Here is a 22,103-nt window from a genome sequence, read left to right as displayed (position 1 = left end):
ATTTTTATATTTATTTGGTCATGCAGATTTAATGTCAGAATACTAGTAAAGTTCCCAATAGAAAAACAAAATAAATACTTTGGATCCTATATAACCTTGTAAAAATGTGATTTAATTAACTGTAGAAAAACATAATCGATTTGTACAATTGTTTAAGGCATTTGAACCTGACCTTGCAGTGGCTTTGGAAAATTGTACTGTACTATCCAGGTCTTGACTTCATAGGGAAAACTATCTATAAACAATGTTTACTTTATAGACATGCATTGAGAACATAAAGGGATGTTTGCCTGTACAAGGTTACTTCTTGCTCATTTGTCTCATTGCTTTGGATTTGTTTCATGAAGTGTCAGGACTGATTTAGAGTCAGCTTAAGGGACACAGATTCATAACTTGTACCTTTATGCCATGTCAGCAGATCAGCATGCCACAGGTAGCTTGTCCAATGTTTCAAATTAAGTGTGGATGGCTTCATTTTCTTCTACCATTCACTGGAGTGAATCTGATTGTTCATTAAACCATGACTGGTGCAACCTCTTATAAGGGTCTTAACATTCAAAAAGGACACTGAGCGTGCCCACAGAATGTACAGAAGAGGGAAACAACAACTTAAATTGATGTGGTAGGTTAGTTGAAAATGAAAAAAACCATATATATATATATTCAGTTTATGGACATTTACCTCCTGTGAAATAATAATAATGTATTTAAGCTGAGTGAACAATGTTTACTGGACAGCTTATTCTTAATCATTTACTCCGTAAATAGGCTGGAACAAATATCTCAGAAAATATTCGCTTTCATGAAAATTGAATTAACTTAATTTCCATTATTGGCTTTTAGCTGTGTTTCCTTTCCATGTGTATTCAAGCATGACATTAGTGTTTGTAGAAAATGAGATTTTTCAAGAGAATATTACATAAATAAAATTTTGCGTTTGTAAAATTTTATCGAGTAAGGTAGTTCTGACACTTAGATTTGTCCAAGTGCATAGCTTGAATAGCAGATGTTTGAAGAGTGTTATTGTGTGCAGTCATTTTTAGTGAGGGGGGAAAAAGGAGAAAAGAAATTAGTTTTGTGTATTGGGGTTCAAGAAAATAATCAACAGAAAGTCATTACATGGAAAGAAAAGAAGGCTAATGCATCAGCATGTTTGTCTCAAGTAGGGCAACTAAATCAGACCGAGTTAATTTTATAGTTTGGGCCAATAATATTGGCAATAATATTTCCTAAGTTTATTTAGCGGTGATTGGAGAGATATCAAACCACTTGAACAAATTTTAGTTACTTGAAGGCACCAACAGTTCTATGAATAATGATATATGTCAGAGTTTCTTCTTTCCTTTCTGTTATTGGGATTAGTTATGTGAGTGTAGACTGCGATAAAAAAATTACAGTCTATGCTTGGAATCCTGCTTTTATTTGTACAAATCTTCCATCTTGAAATAAATACAAGTCTGTGTATAGGAGCAGAATGTACTCATGTAAATCTAGCCTAAATTAGACCTAGTACATCTAGGAATTATAATAAAAAAGAAATGGAAAGATAAGATGGAATACATAGTGATAAGTATCTTATGTGTCAGATTATTCCCTCTTCTTTCTTATAAGTCAGGATATTAGATGTGCTGTTGAAATCACAGACAGGCTTAAATAATGAATCAAATACAAGGACTTTTTTTTTTTTTAATAAAAAATTTGAATAAGGTGCTTGTCTGTCCTGCAGCGAATGAGGAGAAAAATTTTAAAGACCCTTACCCAAAAGATGCAGCACTGATGGGGATGTCTTATTTATGCCTGACAGTCACATTTTACTATACTACTAGGTATAAAAATCAAGAAATCCAATAAAAACAGAATGTGAATGATATTGCCAGACATATTGTAGAAGTAGAGGAACCAGCACAAAATAAAAGTCAATGTTAATACACAGTCCTAAAGGTCTTGATTGTAATATAAATTTGGCCGTCTTTTTGGAAAAGCCTAGTCCATCAGAGCTTGTCTAATGATTCATTATTGCAGGCAAGACCAAGCATACTCTGTCTGTCACATCAGTGTCCATCATGATAATAACATAGTCATGATCATTTTACTGTGATGTTCAGTTAAGTAAAACAAAACAAATTGTGTATGACCTTGTGTAAGATCTTGAGAGTTTTGGGTGTATTGAATCTTTCAAAAAAACCCCAAACAAAAAACCCCAGATACATATTTTAACATCTCTAGTAACAGAATGTGCATCTTTATGATGCATGGAATTGGTTTTATTTATAGGTCTTTCTTCCCTCTCACCTCATTTGCATCTGTCTAAGCAGCAGAGCAATGCCAAGAAATGCTTTCCCAAACAGAAAATTCTAGTTACTATGTTTACTTTTCATGTTAGCTTCAAAGTTCAGGTTTATAAAAGCAAGGATGTGCAAGAGGGTAACAGGTTTCTATCTGCTTCAACAAAACCTAATTGGAATAAATATAATAAAAATACAATCAGAATTAATATAAAGAAACTTTGACTAATTCAAATTTTAACTCATCTTTTTATATACTGTTGATGGCACAAGTCAAAAAGAACAGGAGGTTTTTTTGTAGAATGAAAATCAAAATTGCTATCCTATTCTCCTCTGCTCAGTAGAGATGATATTTTAATACTAAGGGTAAATAAAGGTAGATGTATAGATAGATAGAAATTAAAAAATATATACTTGGTCATCTTCAAATTATACTTCTATTACATTTTTTAGAGGTGGAGCTTTTTCTTGTTTTTTTCATTGTCTTCAGGAGCATACCATTAATTTAAGCCTTCTTTTTTGGTCTGGTCATGCTACACAGAAGTAGCAGAGGAGACAAATATCTATGTTGGCTTTATTGGCTGAACATGCAATCCAAAGGACACTTTTAAATAATTTTTTCACATTGTATGTTAAAGCACATACTCTGACATTTTTATTTATTTACCTAATGATGATAATAACTATTAAAAAATATGTTCATTTTTATGGTAGTCATTTTAAAATAAAAATCCATTTAAGTAGTTAAAAATAAAAAGAAATTCACCTGTGGTTTTGTTCTCCAGGCTAATTGGTATGAGCTTACTGATATAAGCTTACACATCCAACACTTATATTTATCAAGAGGGAGGTAAACTGTTACGTTTGAATTTCCTGGTGGTTTTCATGTTTGTTTTAGTTCTTCTATAATTAAAATGCTAACTATAAAGGGAGAGGGTTGATTTTTAAGCTTAGTTCTACACTATCTTTCTCTCAGTTTTAAATTTCATAAATGATTTGCAAAGTAAATTTAATCACCTTATTACTTAACTAGCTTTAGAAATTTTTTATTGATTATTATCATTATCTTGAGTGTAATTTTAATATAGATACCATAGGATGCTTGAAGAGAAACTGTTAATAAAAGAGGAATAAGATTTTAAAAGTAAAAGATGGTATATAGTTACTCAAACTAGAATCTCGTGTAAGTTAGTAATTGCATCTTTACAGTACTTCTGAAGTTTTAATGGGAAAAAACTGATTTAACTTAATTAATATTTAACCCTTGCTGTGTTATTTTCCATTTCCATCACCGGGCTCAGAGATCGTATTTCTCTTTTGTGGTTTGGAATGATTGCTTATGTAAAACAGTTCTGTTAAATTAATCAATGGGGGCTGGAGATGGAAAGAATTAAAGCCTAAAATAACTTGTAGGTCCCTTCCAACTTGGTATATTCTGTGATTCTGTGAAAAAACAAAGGTTGGGGCAGAGAGCAAGCTTGCATACTGAGCTTTTCCTGATGCATTTGGATTGAAGGATAATAATATTGTGAAAACATACAGGGAATAAAACCCTACAGTATATTTTCTGGTTTTTATGGCCACAGTGAAAGATCCTAGTAAGAGGAAATAGATTGCTTCTGTAGAGTCTCTTAAAAAGAATGCAACTGGATATGTTTTGTAGGTGTGATCTGCCTTCCTTCTTGAGAATAAATTATGATAATCTATTAATTTTATTTTTATTTTTTTATTGGACCCATCAGCGAAAACCTTTGTAGGAAAGATTTGAATGGAAGAACTATCCATGTCCAAGAAATCAAGTAATCTCTAATGTCTGGTCAGATATTTTGTTTGATTTAGTTCTTGTTTGGTTAGTTTTTTGTTCCTTTGTGTTTTGTTTCCTTTTTTAATTAATGATGTAGGTAAACATATTTGGTATTTAAGTCAAACGGATGAAATAGGTAAACTATTATAAATTAGATGAAGTTCTCTTTCTATAATTGACCTCAATTTAAATAATTGCCACAGCTCTTTAAATTGAAGTCCTCTTTTACTTTAAAGAAACACCATGTACAGGATGCTACTATGGAAATCCCTTTGTCATGGCTACCAAAGGATCACAATTTTTTGTGGTACTTAGGCAGGTCCTGTTGGACAGAAAAAAAAGGCAAAGAGTATGGCAATGCAAAATCTGTGGCAGATATAGAACTTTGGGGGGATATGCTTTCTATAAACCCTCACAGCATTTCTGATATTTAGCCAAAGTTTTCTGATCTGCAGTTCTTAATATGAACTGTGGAAAAATAAATATTCTGTTATCTGAGCTTTCATCTACTGTCAAAGGACTGTTATACTTCTGTTTTAAGGTTTAATAAACCTGTAACCTGTAGCTTGCTGAAGGTTAACAAAGCATTTACTTATAAGAAAATAAAATTCAATGGCAGATGAAGGAATTTATTACAAATTATTATTATTATTATTATTATTATTATTAACAAAATATTTTTATAGTCTGAAGGCAAATATTAATGGATTTTGGATTCATAGTGTGTGTGAATAAAATACTTCAGATACCGTAGTGTTCAGGTGAAACCTGAGTCACGTATAAAGTAAAAGTACAACAAAACAGCTGTTAATTCTTAAATATTCTTAAAAATTTTGAACATATTTAAACCATTGCTTCAATGAAAATAACAATAAATATAGAATATAAAACAAGATATAATCACAGATTCTCAAAGTTATAAGCTCAGCTGAAATATTCTGGCAGGCTACTACTGTTTGTTGACAGAAGATCTAAATAGTCCATCTAACTAGTCCAGTTATATAAATTTCATAATACTGTTTTCTAGTTAACTGAAACTGATTAGAAGAGTATTGCTGAACAGTGTATATAACAGAGTAAAGCTCACAGTGTACAAATCATTAATTTACACACAAAAAAGATATTCCTAAATAATAATTTTACATCAAGTAATCTTTCTGTATTACAGAGAAAATTTCCAAAATTCTTACTTGACAGCTTTGTAGCATCAAACCATCTGACTACCTGGTAATGTACTCTGTTGAATGTGATTAGAAGTATATCTATAACCTTTTTCACACTTCTGTGTAGTATTTTATGTGCTTTAATGCCTGGTATTTTTTTTATACACACAACCTAGAAGATTCAAGCTTCAGATTAGCAGTTAATGCCTTGGTTTTCAAAAGTAATTGTAAGTCAGTCTTGATAACAAGCATGTTTTTTGAAAAATGCCATCCTGCACAGCTTTATGTCTGTTCCTGTTGTAAAAACACCATTCTGGATCCATTATTTCTTTATTGAATACAGTATTTGCTGTGCGTAACATGCATAGTATGCTGGGTGGACTGTGGAAAATAACAGCTGTAGGATAAACCGATATTATGCCATAAGGGGTGTTGAAGAGCAGTGTGTGATGACTCATGAAGGCTCTAAAGACTGAAAGCATGATGCTGGAAGTACCATTTCTCATGGAGGTGGAGTAATAAAGTGTGCAAACAAATGATATCTGTGATGGGGCAGGATAGTGAAAATCAGTAATTGTACATTAGTTATGTATGTGAGGGACACAAATGTTCTACCTTCCTTTTCATTTAGTAATAATTAGAGGTACCAATTCCAGGGCCAGTCTGGGGAAATAAAGCAGCTAGGAAAAAGTGGCCATAAAGTGGGGAAGCAGGTTGAACATGAGCTATAGAGAAGAGACAGCTGTTTAGGCCTCAGTGGGAACATTCTGTGGTGGTTAGTAACTTGGATGGAGAGGAGTTGTGAAAAATTGGGGAAAAGAAAAATTCTACTCTGGCAGCATCATTTGTAGTTAATCAGTGGAGCACTTCACCACATAATGTGGATGCTAAAAAGTTTAGAGATGTTTAAGAACTGATTGGGCTGTTGCCGTGGTATTTAGGTGCTGAAAAAATCTCCAGAGCAGTTAACTAGGGGTGAGATAAGAAAGGGTTTATTTGCCAAGGCTAAGATGTTACAGGACGCGCGCCCCTGTACCCGAGAGGTTACATTTTTATAATACCATCCATCCAATCCCAAATGTGTCCACCCTGTGGCCTTTACTCTGGACCGCCCTGGGTCCACCCCCTTAAAATGGGTCTGGGGTGCATTTCGGGACCACCTGCTTCATCATCTTCACCATCATCAGAGCACAAAGGGTACATAGTTACCTAATTCTTGACCTATTCTGTGGTTTAGGCCCAGATATGCTGTTCTGCCAACAATCTAGGCCTTGCCTTGACAAAAGACTAAACATTTCTGCTAGATTCAGGGGTAGGATTGATATGGGGAGCACAGAATGGGGTAAGAGGGTTAAGGAATGTGTAAACAAGGGTGCTAGAGGGAAAAGGATAAGGGACAAGGGACAAAGGAGGGAGGGTTGCTGCTTTTAGAATCTACTTATAAAACTTATAAGGCTTACCAATATTAGAAAAATAAAAAACCATTAGGGGCTTAAGGCATCAGGGCAAACACATAGAAGCAAAATGTACCACAAAACTATCAAAATTGCCAAAGGCAAGAGATTTACAAAAAAAAAGAGCCTTTATCTGAATATCCTATTTATATGTTTGGATGTCTGTTTGATGGTGACTTTTGGTCTTACTTAGAATTCTTATGATTTTATGAAAGCAGTGCTGAGGATGTGGTTCTCAGTACTGGAGGTATCTTGTCAAACTAAATACTGAATTTGGATCTGTAAATTATTGCTCATTTCCAAGCAATATCTTCCTTCATATAATTTTGCAAACATATTAAGATAAATTCTGAAGAGATGATAAAAAGAACAATGCAAGCTATTAGAATAACCATGTGTTCATACATTTAGGGTATTTTCTAAGTTAGAATTTCAAAGACATTTTTATACACATTTACAAATTTAATTATGTTTGTATTGTTTGTATAAATTCTGAAAAAATCTTCACAATCTCTATTGTATTGTCTTGAATAGAAAACATTGATCAGTTTGTTCAGTTTTTGCCTTTGGCTTGAGATAATACCTTAGGCAACACATTGTTGCACTTGTGTAAATTTGTCAAGCAAAATGTAATAGATGTTATTTTATAAATAATTTTTTTACAGTTTATTACAATGGATTAAATCCACTTAAAATTATTTAAAAAAATAAACCATATACCTAGAATAATATCTGTGCTTATTCTCAGATCTCTCTCTCCATCCCTCCGTAAAATCTACAAGGAAGAGGCCACTATATGGGTAGCTCAGATGAGGTTGCTTTACTTTTTTTATTTTTTAATTGCCGTTTATTGCAACAAGTTAGGGAAGCAAAAGCATGTTTCAGCTATCTCTGTCTTTCTAGAATCCATTATGTGTGTGTTCCATTCTGGTGTAGGCAAACCCTTTGTGTTTTCATACGTGTGTATGAAACACACGTGTATACTTACAGAAGTACACATGCGGATCATAGACGGCCTTTCTTATGCTGGCTGAATATTAATATTCATTCCTTTTTTGCCCTCTGATTGTGATTGAGTCAATATACAAGCAAGGATTCCCAGAAGATTTTCTATACAATCAGATTTGATATACTTTAAGATTTAGCTATAGAAACATAATATAATGAAAATTTTAATTCACTTTGCCTATGTGGTTGGAGTTGTTTAATCTCTTTGAAACAGAGTATCATCACAGAATACTAGAATATCTTCCATACTGAATCTTGAAGCTAACAACACTAGAAAAAACCCCCAAACACCTCCAATAATTTCTTTATGGAATTTTATATATAATTTATATATATATAATTTTATATATAGTTTTTATTCAACTATCAGCTGAAGGAAATGAAAACAGTCTCTGATCCACATACAGCTCGTTAGAGGTATGGTGTCAGTATTAATGGTATCTGAGGTGGTCATTTTCCAAAAATACCCAGAAACTAAAACCCACTCAGTATAAGAGACAAAACAACCTTTCCAATCTAAATTTAATGTAATGTGAAAGCAGAAAAGCCTTGTATATTTTCAGTGTCTTTATTTTTTTGACAAAAATGGTCTTTATGTTAAGTGCTTCAACTTTCTCCTGGTTTTTATTAGATTAGTTTCCTTAGAAAGCAACCCAAATCAATACGCCTGTGTAAAAGCAGCCTTCTAAGGTCTATCAAATTTTTAAGAGTACATGAGTCAGCAAAAACTTCATAAGTCTTCAGGTAATGACAAAATAAGTCAAACTATGTTTCCTTTTTTTCACTTTCATAAGTGAATCATAGATTCATCACAGAATTATAGAATGTTTTGGAGTGGAAGGGGACCTTGAAGCTCATCTAGTTCCAACTCCCCTGCCATGGACAGGGGCACCTTCAACCAGACCAGGTCGCTCAGAACCCCATCCAACCTGGCCTTGATCACCTTCAGCAATGGGGAATCTACAACTCCTATGGGCAACTTGTTCCAGTGCCTCACCATCCTCACAGGAGAGAATTTTCCCCTAATATCTAATTTAAACCTACTCTCTTTCAATTTGAACCCATTTCACCTTGTCTTGTCCCTACATGCTCTTGTAAGGAGTTTTGCCCCATCTTTCCTCTCAGTTCCTCAGGTACTGGAAGGCCACAATTAGGTCACCTCAAAGCCTTCTCTTTTTCAAGATGAACAATCCCAATTCTCTCAGCCTTTCCTAATAGGAGAGGTACTCCATCCTTCTGCTCAACTTGGTGGCCCTCCTCTGGATCAAGTGTTAACTGTTTTCTTATTTTCCCCCAATCCATTGTCTTAATCAATATCACTCATTGCCATGTAACCGATATTACTTGTATGCTACTTGAATATAGTCATATAGTAGTGATGAGCATGAGGAGAGAAACTCCAAGAAATAAAATACTTTAACTACTCTAATTTTATGCCAGTGGAATTACTCATATAGCTATACTTCAGAATCTGTTATATACATTTGAATTCTATCATGCTGCAAAGTGAAAGTTAAAGGATGTGCAGGAAAGGATGTGCAAGGGAAGAAGAAATGTGAGGGAGAAGAAAGGACTAAACTAGTGTGGTAAAAAATTATGAGATTGAAAAAGAATTATGAGACGGAGAAGTTGAAATAAAGAATAAAGACCATATTTCATATAAAAAAGGTTTCTTAGCTAATAGATGTATTAGCCTCAGGAAGCAATATGTTTCAAAATGAAAAACAATACATGATTTTTAGATCTCTAAAATTAAAATGGTGACAGCATTAGTAGAATGATGTACTGGAAAGAAGTATTCTAGTCTTCTGAATAAATCATTGGACAAGGACTATGAAAATCGGAGTTTGATTTTTAGCACTCTTTGCAGTTTCTTAGCTGTGAATATTAATGATGTATTACTTCTAAATGGAAGTTATCGGAAAGCCAACTTGAATGAGAGCAGCCTTGAGGAGAAGGATGTGGGGGTCTGTTCTTTTCTTCTGATGAGAAATTTGACATGACCCATCAGTGTGCAGCTCAGAGAGCCAACTGGATCCTGGGCTGCATAAAAAGAAGTGATTCTCCCTTCTACTCCATTCTCATGAGACACCACCTGGAGTTCTTGCACAGGTATTTGATGTCTTACTTTATTTCATGGATTTTGTCATTTTATTAGTAATAAACTGTCTTTAAATAAACATTAAAAAAACTTTTCTGATAATAATGAACTAGTATAGTTTTGGAAAATAAAGAAAAAGGAAATGAGTGTCAAAAACAAGTGGGATAGAGCAAGCAATTGAAAAAGAAAGAAAAGGGAAAAGGAAGATATGAAAAGCAAGACAAAACCAATAACTGTACTCCTTACTCTTTTTAAGTGTCTAATGTAGGACTATGCAAAGTTTTATAAGCACAGAGATGTACTCTGAAATATACCTAAAACTGGGTTGTTGAAGTGAGTTGCCATTTTATTCACATGGAACTATACTGAATATATACTGAATATACTTTATTATCTTTCAGTGAAAGTAGGCACTTGGGTTAACTTTCTCTGAAAGTCTCTTCTAGAGGAAATACAAGTGTATTCTTAAAAATTATAATTACCTTTCATATAACTGTGAGATAAATGCTAGCATATTTAGTAATACTGGCAATGTGTTCTTTATGTGTAAGTTTTCACAGTGCCACTGTAGATGTGGCCTGTATGTGTTAGCAGAGAAGCATGAAGTACATGGCACATTCAATTTTATATGATTTATAGGTTTAAATGTATCTTGAAATATTTAAGTATGCTAAAAGTGCTTGAAATATCTAGAAGGTACTCATTAGTTGTTCCATTATTACTTTGTCCAATTAATAGAGGGCTATAAATTTTATATTAATTTAGAAATGTATTTGGCCTCTAACCATTATGATCTTTCATGATGTGGTGGTGACATTAAATAAACACAATTGCTGGATGCCAGAATTCTTTCAGAAATATTTATTACATATGATAAGACTGTCTCTAAGCTCTGTAAGATACTACAAAAATTGAGAGGATATAAATAAAAAGAGAGAAAGGTCTTTAGTGAAATCTTTAGTAAGAAGTGATTTCAGACTTATAGTAAGGCAGAGGAAAAAGGAGAATATAGGCTGAGTCTTGAAAATGAGAGAAGATTTAAAAGGAAGAAAAGGAAGGAAAGAGAGAGAAAAGAAAAAATATCATCTCAATGCAAATTAAGTTGACAATTTCTAGGTGTTGATTTGAGCCTCATTAGCCAGGTATAGCTAACTAAATAAGTAATAAGAAGTATAATTAGTGAGACAAAATATAGGTAAAAGTTGATGGATTAGCATAGAATTATTGATGCTGACAGCCCTGTTTTTTCCAGGGAAACATTTGTGTAAAATTAGGAACAGATGCTGAACAATATGACACATCTGATTTCATGCTGCTTGTGCAAGCTGACCCCTGGCATTCTGTGTGAGGTCAAAAGATTTCTGAAATTTTAGTGGAGAGACTATGGACATGGGGGTTGACTGCTCAAATCAGGTGTTTGTCTTCCCTTTCTGCAAATATCTGATGATCATGGTTTCACAATAAAATCTAAGGCTGAGTAGAGAACACCTGAAATACTAGTTGTTGTATAATTCTGCTGCTTTTTAAGATGTGTTGTCTAATCTATAGTAATGTATTCCTCTGTTCATTTGAAGGATTGAAACTATTATTGCAAGTTATTCTCACAACTGAAAATTAATTTTAAGTAAACAACTTGTAATGCACAGTTTAGAAGAGGATATACAGAAATAGATTACTTTATTGCTACAATTACATTTATTACTTGAAGCACTACAATTTATTTTTTTAATTCCATAGGAAAAATATTGATTCATCCAAATAAAGATCCAATTTTCATTTAAAACTTCAATAACTCTTCTCTCTGTCCCAATAATCTACATGCTGATTTTTAACATTTAAATACTGTTACTTAACCAAACACACTGTGTTTTGAAATCTATCTGTTAACAGAGACATTTGTCTCTAACTTTCTTATATGCACTTTTGCTACAGATATGGAGAGAGTTAACATAGTTGACGGAGAACTATTGAAAACCTCTGTTCCTTCATGACCTTCCCTAAAAGTAACATTGTTGGGATAAATTACTTGATGACATAATTGTCATACAAGAGACCCAAGTTCAATATCTTGTCTCTGACAACAGCAAATAATGCTTGTGTAGGAAAGAATGTAGACCAGAGCAACTGTATAGTAGTGCTTCCCCAATACTCTCCCATCTTACAGATTTAAGGTTCTGAGATTTTGAGGGCTATGTGATAGCAATGTGGCAGTTGATGGAGCTGGAGAAAGACAAGAGAGGTTTAACACCGACACCCATAGTGGAATAGAGAGAAGACAAAATTGGCTCTAACACCTTGCATCACAAAATTTAGCCTTCTTCGATCCTGAAATACCAGGAAAAATACAGGATGAAAAGCAAAGAATAGCATGCTTTGAAAAGTAGTGTAATTTGTGTAAAAAGTAATGCCAAGTGGGTAAAATATTGTTTAGTGTTTCTTGATCACCCTTGTTCCTTCCTCCAGATAATGCTACAAGTCATTCATGAACAGGATATTAATACCAAAGTTCATAATTCATTGAAGATTTCAGCTGGCTCATATGGCTTCCTTCTGTAAAGTACCATACCACCTTTTGTGATAAGGTACAATATTATAATCAATATGAAAATGAAAATTTGGATTTTCAAAGTGCCAAATTGAATAATCCGCCAAAGTAGTGGATTTATTAAGTAGGGATAAATTAAGGGTTGCAATATACTAAAGATACTGAGATAATACAAATTATATTTTCACTGATCATTAAACATATGTTGATGCAAAGATATATCTGGAAACGTGGCAAAAAAGAGACATGCTTAGACATAGGTACTACAGACATTTTCCCTAGGAGAGTATTGGAACTGAAAGTAATCATAGTTATCTGCCCAAGAATCAGAAATTTAAGTTGGAAAGGTGAGATGGAATCAGGGTTCTGTGCCTTGGCCAGGAGAGTGTCTGTGGCAGTGGTGATGGAATTGACAGAATTTCAGTATGTTTGAGAACAACAACTCAGAAAATGATTTCTCAAACAAGATTAGGGTGTGTTTGTTTGTTTGTTTAGAACAGTGTATCTCCTCCCTCCCATTACTACTTTGGCTTTTGTACTATCTTACTAGTTATTTTCTTCAAGATAATAGGCCCAAATATTTATGAATCTTAAGCTGAAATACAAGAGCAGGAAATAAAACTCTCCATTATCATTCCTGAAGTTGAAAGTTAATTTTCACTGAGGTAGTCTGAGAGAAATTTTCAGTCAGTATTCAGTGAAGTGTCACTACTCTGTATGTTCCATGTTAACCATATGGAAGTGTAATTAGTCAGTAGATGATGGTTTCGGTTTCATGTCAGTTAAGAACTGTGGGTGATTATCAGAAACTGCAGACGAATTAAACACTGTATGGAATATCACAACTTTAGATATAATTTCACATGGATAAACATGTAACAAGCATGTACTAACAGAGCTGTTCAGACTCAGCAATAGGGTTTTTCTTGATTCTTTGAGAAATAATCTGTTGAAAATATATTCCAGCTGAGTCAATAAACATGTCTTCTTAATGTATTGTCGATGTAAGTAAAATTTAATAAACAATGAAGATAAATAAATTAATAGATTAATGCAATCTGAATAGATCTGATAGAGATTTTATCATAGAAAGCTATAGGAACAACTGACGTGAATGTAACAAAATTTGTTCTGGACCGGGAAAATTTGCATTTAGAAAATGAATGTTACATTTTGCAGAGGATTCAGTCAGCTGTCTCAGGAAGGTTAAAAACCTGGATATGGTGACAAGCATTAATTTTTAAGCATGTTTACACAAAGAGATTTATAAATGAAAAAGCTAATTAGGTAATTAAAAAAATACACATAGAACAACAAAAATTTTACTATTTTGTATAATATCTAAGGTAGTAAATATAATGGCACAAAAGGCTAACTCCTCGTTAGTATTAATTTTTTATCATAGATGGCTGATTTGAGGCAGTCTGTTCTCATAGTGCCCTTTAGCACTGTGATCAAATAAAGTCCTGCTCACTAGAGGAGCACAAGTAATCCACTTTGGAAAAAAACCAGGTTTACCAGCACATCCTCCAGTGGAAAAGTTGTTCTGAGCAATTCAAACATTAAGACGAAAACAATGTATATTATTAATCAAGCAAAACTCTTCCTAATTCATATCACTCAGTGTTTGCATTTTATATGCTTCGCTTTCTTAATGTTGAAGTGAGAGAATAACAGGTACTTTCAGTGGCTCAATCTTAAATTAACTTTTTATTATTAACTATGCAACACTATGAACAGTGGGATAATATTTGTCCCAAAATTGTTCCATTTCTGACTTTATTTCTGATCCCTAATTCTAAACTAAACTTGCAAAATATCTTCAGCAAATAAATCTTGTAACTAAAGCTAGCAGGATTAAAAAATACAGAAAGAACAAACTCAATGGAAATCTCAATTTTATGACACATTAAAATTTTCCTCACGCCTCTGTTTCAGATGACCCTTAATTTTCTGTAGGTAATTACTACCTTTCTCTCTTTCTTTGTTTCTCCAAAGCTAGTGACTTATTCCCTTTCTAATAACTCTTCCTCTGCATGGGTGCCAGCCACACTTGTCTCTCACATTACCTAGCCAATTAACGTAATTATGTTAGAGTCAAAATAGTTGTACCTGATTCGCGTTTGCTTTTGTTTCAGTGTGAGTTTGTTTCAGCGTGTGAGTTTATCCCTTTAACTATACCAGTTGGGCTAATAAGTGACATTGCTTTTTCTTGTATCTTTGCCTTCTGACTTCCAGCTAGTTACTTCTGATATTTTTCACATGTCATGGAGGAAAGGTGGTGAGATGATGATCAACACTGTCACATGATCTTCATAAATCTTCATTGATACCGCCAAATTATCAGAATGTAAAGACAGGGGAGAGCCACAAGAGTAGCAATATCGGCTTGTGAATTCATGCCCAAACTTTGTAATCATCACCCTTTTAGCATTACAGTTGAATTTTTGTATCGCTAATTGACTGAAATACCCCATTATATAAAAAAAGCACAGTTTACCAGGGAGTACAGCTGGTAGTGGTGAACTGTGAGTGTGGAGTGCAGATGCAAAGACAGGAAATTTACCTCTTCAGGCTGCCTGTTTTGCTGTGAACATGGTGCTTGCTGAATTACAACCAACCAGTTGTCCTCCAGGGGTTACTTACTGTAACATCGAAGAAAACCAGATTCGTAAAAAGCAGCATCGCTTTTATGAGAAGAAGTTTATTCTTTTTATTCCGATTTCACATCATATTGGTCACAGAAGTTCCCCTATGCCATTACTACTCTATCTCACTAGATGAAAAAACTTAGCCTTATGTTCCAGCACATAAACAAAAGTTAATTCATAACCTTATTATATTAAAAATAATTTGATTTTATATTTTTCTTTTTTTGTGTATTGTTTTTCACACTGTACTGTAACTTGACATGCTCCTTTCCGATTCCTTGTAAACAAGACTATCTAACTTCATATATCAGGCATTAAGTTTAAAGTGAGAAAACCCAGAGATTAATGAGATTACAGTAAAAGAATGAAAAGTTGAAGCTGTCAGAAGACTAGAAGAGCATTTAGAAGGTGTCAGCAAGGAATGCAGAAATAAGGATCTATTACATAATCTTATTGAATAGAAACCTCATGGAGTCATGAGTTCATCTCTGCTACTATGGAAACTCTTTTCTGGGTAGTCCTAGAATCAGTGCACTGAAATGATTACAAGCAGGAAAATACACGTGAAATACAATATGAAACTTCTTTTTAAAATACTGAAAAATGTCTAGAGAGAAAAATGAATTTCAATAAATGAGGGATACAGAGTAAAATATTTTGCAATTTTATAAACTTTTTTTGTTCCCTACTGAAATTAAAACAAACTTTTCACCATTTTTAAAAACTATCCAGTAGTCTGGCACTGACAATGCAATTATGGGATGTAGTTCAAAGAACGTTATATAGCAGCTTGAAAGTGTTTGATCATGCATTCCAATATTTCTGAAGAAATCTTTTTAAATTATAAATCAGCATTTCTAATTCATTTTGTAGTAATCTTGTATTTTCATGGGAAAATTTTTATTACTTGAAAATTTTGCAGTTACCTGAATAATGACAAGTATATCTGAGTTAATGGGATGCACTTCTTGGGATTACATCAATGGCACATATAATTCCATTAATTTTCTTTGTGAGAATTTGTATTATTTTATTTAGTTTTGACCACAGAAAAGCTTACTACAGTGAATCCTCAGATTTTAAATGACCCCTGATTTTTTTTTAAGTTAGATTTTTTTTTATGTAATTTTGCTTCCAATTTTTAGTTGCTGCTTTGTGAGTTGTCTATATGTAGTCTATTCTGGTAGTGGCAATAGCTCTCAGTTAATGACCTGCTAATAGCAGTGTGCACTCAAACAAAAAGACGGTCCACAAATACATGTTAAAACCCAACTTTCACAGTCACAAACTACAGGCAAGCTTAAAATACTTTTTTGGTTTACTGGAAATGCATGTATCCAGACTTAAATATTTTAAACTCTCATATAGGTGATCACAATTATTTATTCATAAAGTGTTCACTTGGATATGTGAACAGTCATGCAAAAATGACCACTTCAGCTCTTCTCTCATGTTCTCTTACCAGAGTAATGAGTCCATTGTGCTTGTCATAGTGTCTGAGTAGCACTGGCAGTTGGGATGGGGGGACAGTGTCAGAACTGCTTTTCAGCTGTCATGGGTTATTGTATCAGGTCACTTTTCTCTCAGGATTACAATCTGAGGCTGGATGGAGTCATACTTCTTAGACACTTGTAAACCTCTGCTCTCTTGATTTTATAAAAAGGAATAATGTCGCTTCTGCACTGTACTCCAATGCCAGAACAGGAAATTTTAAGCAACCATACCCTTTTCACGTATACTCTCCTCTCTTCCAATATATGTTCCTGTCCCAACACAGTAGGCTAGCTGTGCAGTTCTTCTGATGTCAATAATTGTTGCTTGTTGGTTTGGGTTTTTTTTCATTGGTTGGTTTTTGTTGTTGTTGCTGGTTTGTTTTTGTTTTTTTTTTGCATTGGATCACAGAATCAGGAACTGTAAGAAACTATCAGGAAAATTAACTATTTTCATTTTTTTATGTGTATAATTTTTTTTCTTTTTGTACTTCTCTCAGCTAATTTTCTCCATGGTAAATGTCTGGGAGAGAAAAATAGAAAGTGGAACAGCAGCTGCTGCTGCTGCAGATTTCATGTTGTGAGACCTCATCTTGACCCAATGTAAGTCAGTGCTGCATACAGCAACTGTTGCCCAGTGGCTGCTACTACAAGCGTCTCCCAGGTCTCCTGTGTTCCTCTTCCACTCTTTCCCATTTGATTTTGTAGAGTCTGACAGAGATCTTGATTTGTGTTTTTGGTGCTCTCTGATTCAAATGAAAATAGAGAATTGCAGATATATGGCAGGGTTTGTCCATGGCTGTCACACTAACATGAAAAGATCTTGTGATTACAGTCAGTGTTTGTATGGTGGGCAATTTATATCTTTCTTCACTGAACATATATTTTAAAAGTTTTTTCAAGCTTAATAGAAGCTTTTCAGCATAGTGAGAAAAACAAATAGCTTACTGTTCTCTGCTAGGAGTAAGGTTTCAAAGCTGCCATCTTACACTGTAGTTTCCTTTTGTTTTATTTTCAGGCTGTTTTATGAAGGTAGGCTGCTCATTTGCAACTCTGAAAACTTTTTTGGGGCACTAATTCTGCTTCAGAAGGAGCAATATTCTCTTTTATGTGATTTAGTATTAGGAAGTCTCTTCATAGGATTCTACTCTATCTTCATCATTCTGTCCACTGAGACCTAGTCATTCACTTGAGATTAACTTTTATAAAAAGATTAGGAGTTCTCTGTATCCCTGTGAAGAGTAAGGAATTATGAGTGTACAGAGGGAGCAAGTGGGGTGTATGCGTGTCTCTCTTCGGAGGTGTTCCTTTGGTTTGACACTACCCTGAAATAGAATTTCTGAAGTAGGATCTAGCACTTTGCGTAAAAGAAAAGGCTGTACAAGTTCAGTAGTATAAGAAATACAAATCTGTGCAAAGCAATGGAATATACATTTTCAGTCAATAATTGATAGAAACAGAACAATGAGGAAATTTCTTCAGAAGCTAAAAATGATTCAATGCCATAGCATTGGCTAAAATTTGTTTACTTAAGAAATTTTAATAAAACACTCATTTCCATATGGCAAAAGAAATGTTTTGCCACAGACATTTGTAATGTTATTTGGAAGAACAGATTAGTAATTTCTTTATACATGGTTGAAATAGGGTGTATTTTTTTGAGTGCTCCTATGTTACCTTCATGTGAACTTAAGGAACTGTGCTTTTATGTTTTCTGTAAGCTCTAAAAAAAATCTATACTGAATTAATGAACAGATTCTAAAATTCTCTGTGGTATCTGTAATTTACTCGACTTTCATTAAGATTTTTAGCTTTTACAATATTAGAATTATAATATTATAATATTATAACCAATAACCAATATTATAACCAAGTTCTAAATGTAAGTGAAGTTGGAAGATCAAAAGGAAGAGACTTTAAGCTAAATGTTGTAGTAGAAATTATTTTATTGTGACCACTTTTCAAGAGTGAAAAGGATAATAAGACTTGATCCTAAAGTTTTAAAATAATTTACTATAAGGAAAAAGGATACTTCTCAGGATACCCTAAGATTTGAGTGTTTCATTTTTTTAATGATCTTGCTGTAACAGTTTTTCAGCATATGCAATTTGTGCAGCAATTACCCAATAATGTTGGAGAATTAGCTTCCAGTTAAACAGTCATAAATAGTGATGCAAGCCATAGAAAATAATAAGTGTCTGAAGAGAAGTAATACTCTCCTTTCTTTCTCAATGTTGTATGATTGCTGCTTTGAAACAGAAATATCTTATATTTTCAGTGCTTTTTGACAGTTTGACAGGCCATATCCGTATCCACTTAGAAGTGTTTGCCTTGATTCATTGAAAACCATACAACTAAAATCCCTAGAACTTAACAGCTTATTTAAATGGGAAGAATATGCTGTTCAAGGGAGGTGAAGGAGCTGATTGTCCTGCTCTGCTCTGCACTGGGGCAGACTCACCTTGAATATTTTGTGCAGTTTTTGGAACCACAATATAAGACATTAAGCCATTAGAGAGTGTCCAAAGGAAGGCAATGAAGATGGTGAAGGGCCTTGAGGGGAAGCCATATGAGGAGTGGCTGAGGGCACTTGGTCTGTTCAGCCTTGAGAAGAAGAGACTGAGGGGAGACCTCATTGCAGTCTACAACTTCCTCATGAGAAGAGGTGGGGCAGACACTTTTCTCTATGTTGACCAGTGACAGGACCTAAGAGAACGGCCTGAAGTTGCGTCAGGGGAGGTTTAGGTTGGATATTAGAAAAAGGTTCTTCACCCAGAGGGTGGTTGGGTGCTGGAACAGGGTCCCCAGGGAAGTGGTTACAGCACCAATCCTGACAGAGTTCAAGAAGCATTTGGATGATACTCTCAAGTACATGGTGTGACTTTTATGCAGTGCTATTTGACTTGATGATCCTTGTGGATCCCTTCCAACTCAGCATATGAGTGTTATGTTGTGCCTAAACAGCAGCTCATTGAAAAATATTGTGACATTTGCTTAGAGAGTATATGCTGTGTATTTGAGTATACTTATTTTTCTTTACTCTGTTTGACCCTTTCTCTGGTTACATTTTAATCATAATATGGAAGTAAGGATTACAGTTAAAAAGTAGGAAGTGTTCACTGTTGCTTATAGGCCACTGAAATCTTTCAAGTTTATGAACTTCTGTGTGAGCTCTTTGCAGACTTCATCCTTGATGATCTATTGATTATTTTTTCTGAACGCTCACAAAGTGCTCAAGAATATTAATCAAACGCTAGCAGGATGTAATATCCACCTAGGTAAGATGGCCTGTGTTATCCCATTAAAATCCAACTATTATTTCTATTTTGCTGTATGTTTAAAAATGTTCCTTTTTGTCAATGACAATTTTCATTTGTATTTTCCTTTAGAAGGATTAAATCTCCACTAAGTAGATAAAAATTATGTACAGGTCATAAATTACACATAATGAGAAGCATATGACATTTATAAAACTCCATATATACTTTATATACACTCAGATACTTATTTACATAGATTTAAACTACTGACATAGAAGGCTTGATTATACTGCCCAAATTAAGTCTCCCTGCCTGACTCTGAAAGTAAAAGAGCAAGTATGGAGTCTCCTCACACTGTTCAGACAGTCCAGTTTGTTACTGGACTTTGTCACATCATTCTGTCTGTGTGAACAATGGCAGAATATTAGATTTTCAGTGTAATGGCTGTTAGACAAAAAGTTTGGCATTGGTTGATTTTAATGCCCTGTGATGTACTGCTTAATCATATGACGCTGCTTACCAGTGTTGGTCCTCTTAAGTTTCCCCCTTGACTGTTCTGATGGTACTGATGGTTTGGCCAATTTTCCACTAATTTTATGGTCCACTAATCCAGTCCACATGTACTTTGTTTGGCTATGGAGATGCTGTGGGAGAATATATCTAAAATCTTTGCTAAAATCAAGATAAATTACATCATCTGCTTCCCCTTCCATCTACAGAATCAATCATTTGCTTATAGAAACAATTACTTTAATCATGTGTGATTTGCTAAATCACCTCTTTTTTCTGTAGTTGGAATATTAAATACTGTCATCTACAAATGAGTTTAACACAATATATTTAGAATATTGTTCTGGTTTAAAGGTAAACCAGCAGGGGAAATGAACTCGACTCAAAAGAGAGATTATAGGTCAGAATAACAATTTAATAAAATAATACAGTAAGTACGATTATACAGGCAAACAATTGGTTTTAACCCACAAAACCCAAATATATAACCCAGCACCCTGGGGCATGAACAGAGTGGTGTTGTTTGGGCCCCCTGAGTCCAAAGGAAAAGGAGAGGGGAAAAGCTGTTGGTGAGAGTGCTGTTGCAGTCTGATCAAGAGTGGTGATTGCAGTCCGGTCGAGAGTGATGGTTGCAGTCTGGTTGAAAAGTGGTGGTTGCAGTCCAGTCGAGAGCAGTGATCTGCAGTTTGGTTGAGAGTGGTGATCTGCAGTCTTCCTCTGGATCCCATGAGTGATTAAAAAGGTCCCAAGACTCCAAGATTATATATCCTCCAGTTCAGGCAGGAATGCTCAGTACCTCCCTCAGGGCAGGGGGTTCCTTAAATGGGTGTGAGGACAAGAGCAACTCCTATCTCTCAGGCCTCTTAACACCTAGTTTATAGCCTGAGGAGTCAGGCTCTATGTGCAGATGGCGTAAATGGTTCATTGATAACAGTTTCTGGGAAATGGCATGGAAGGCTATAGAATACACAGTTTTAGGTTACACCCATCCAGTGATGAACTGGTCTCAGCTGTCCTAACTAGGACAAACATTCATGGAATCACAGAATGATTTGTGTTGGAAGACACCTCAAAAGCCAGGTTGGATAGGGCTTTGAGCAACCTGGTATAGTGGAAGGTGTCCCTGCCCATGGCAGCAGAATGGTTAGAACATAGCTTTCTTTTCCAACTAGAGTTGGAAAATCAAGTTGCATTTCTAACTAGTATTGTTATAAGAACACATGACTCTTTAAAAGTATATGAAAAGGAAAAATCCAAAGGTAGAAATGAATTATATTTGCAGGCTTGTTTCTTCCTTATTCTTATAGAAATATATAAAACTCATCCTGTCCCTTCTTTTCAAATGATATGCTGGCACACAATTCTAGTGCAAATGGTAGAAGAGTAGAGAAGAGAAAAAAAAATTAAATAAGGACACTTACAGACTAACTGTATCTGGAAATATCAAATCCTGCCCTAAATAAGAACCTTTTCCTTATAAATTTGTCTGTTGCTAATCCCAGAAGTGAAACTGAGGTTAAACTGCAGTGCTATTCGAATACCAATTCAATCCTGCAGTAAGTTCTAGCACTCTGACCAGAAGACAGAAAATGTGATCCATCACTAGAAGCCAACTTCTTATTTAATCTGTTATAGAAGTATGACAGTTTCTCAAATGACATCAGTACAAATAGGTTAAATGGGAATTGTGGGGTTATAATAGAGTGTTTTAGCTGTAGTGGTGTAGGTTATTGTCATCCAGATTAAAAATCAAAGAATTGAATAGAGATTGTGCAATATGTCCATGAGCAATAAGAAAGTGTTATATTAACATTTCTTTAGCATGAAATAGA

At 34.3% G+C, this 22,103-nt stretch overlaps 1 protein-coding gene and 1 long non-coding RNA gene across 3 annotated transcripts in view; one reads left to right on the top strand and one right to left on the bottom strand.

Moving 5' to 3' along the window:
* SGCZ (sarcoglycan zeta) overlaps window positions 1-22,103 on the top strand; it is a 427,442-nt gene that overhangs the window by 248,806 nt on the left and 156,533 nt on the right. The window lies entirely within an intron of this gene.
* LOC116786201 lies at window positions 6,507-21,300 on the bottom strand. The gene is made up of 3 exons (XR_004356858.1): window positions 21,204-21,300; window positions 8,102-8,106; window positions 6,507-6,516 (listed from the first exon to the last, which is right to left on the bottom strand). It is a non-coding gene; the product is annotated as an uncharacterized LOC116786201 (long non-coding RNA).

Source organism: Chiroxiphia lanceolata, chromosome 4 (genome assembly GCF_009829145.1).
Source record: "Chiroxiphia lanceolata isolate bChiLan1 chromosome 4, bChiLan1.pri, whole genome shotgun sequence".
In the NCBI taxonomy this organism is placed as follows: Eukaryota; Metazoa; Chordata; class Aves; order Passeriformes; family Pipridae; genus Chiroxiphia; species Chiroxiphia lanceolata.
This window is presented reverse-complemented; position numbering and strand designations above follow the sequence as displayed.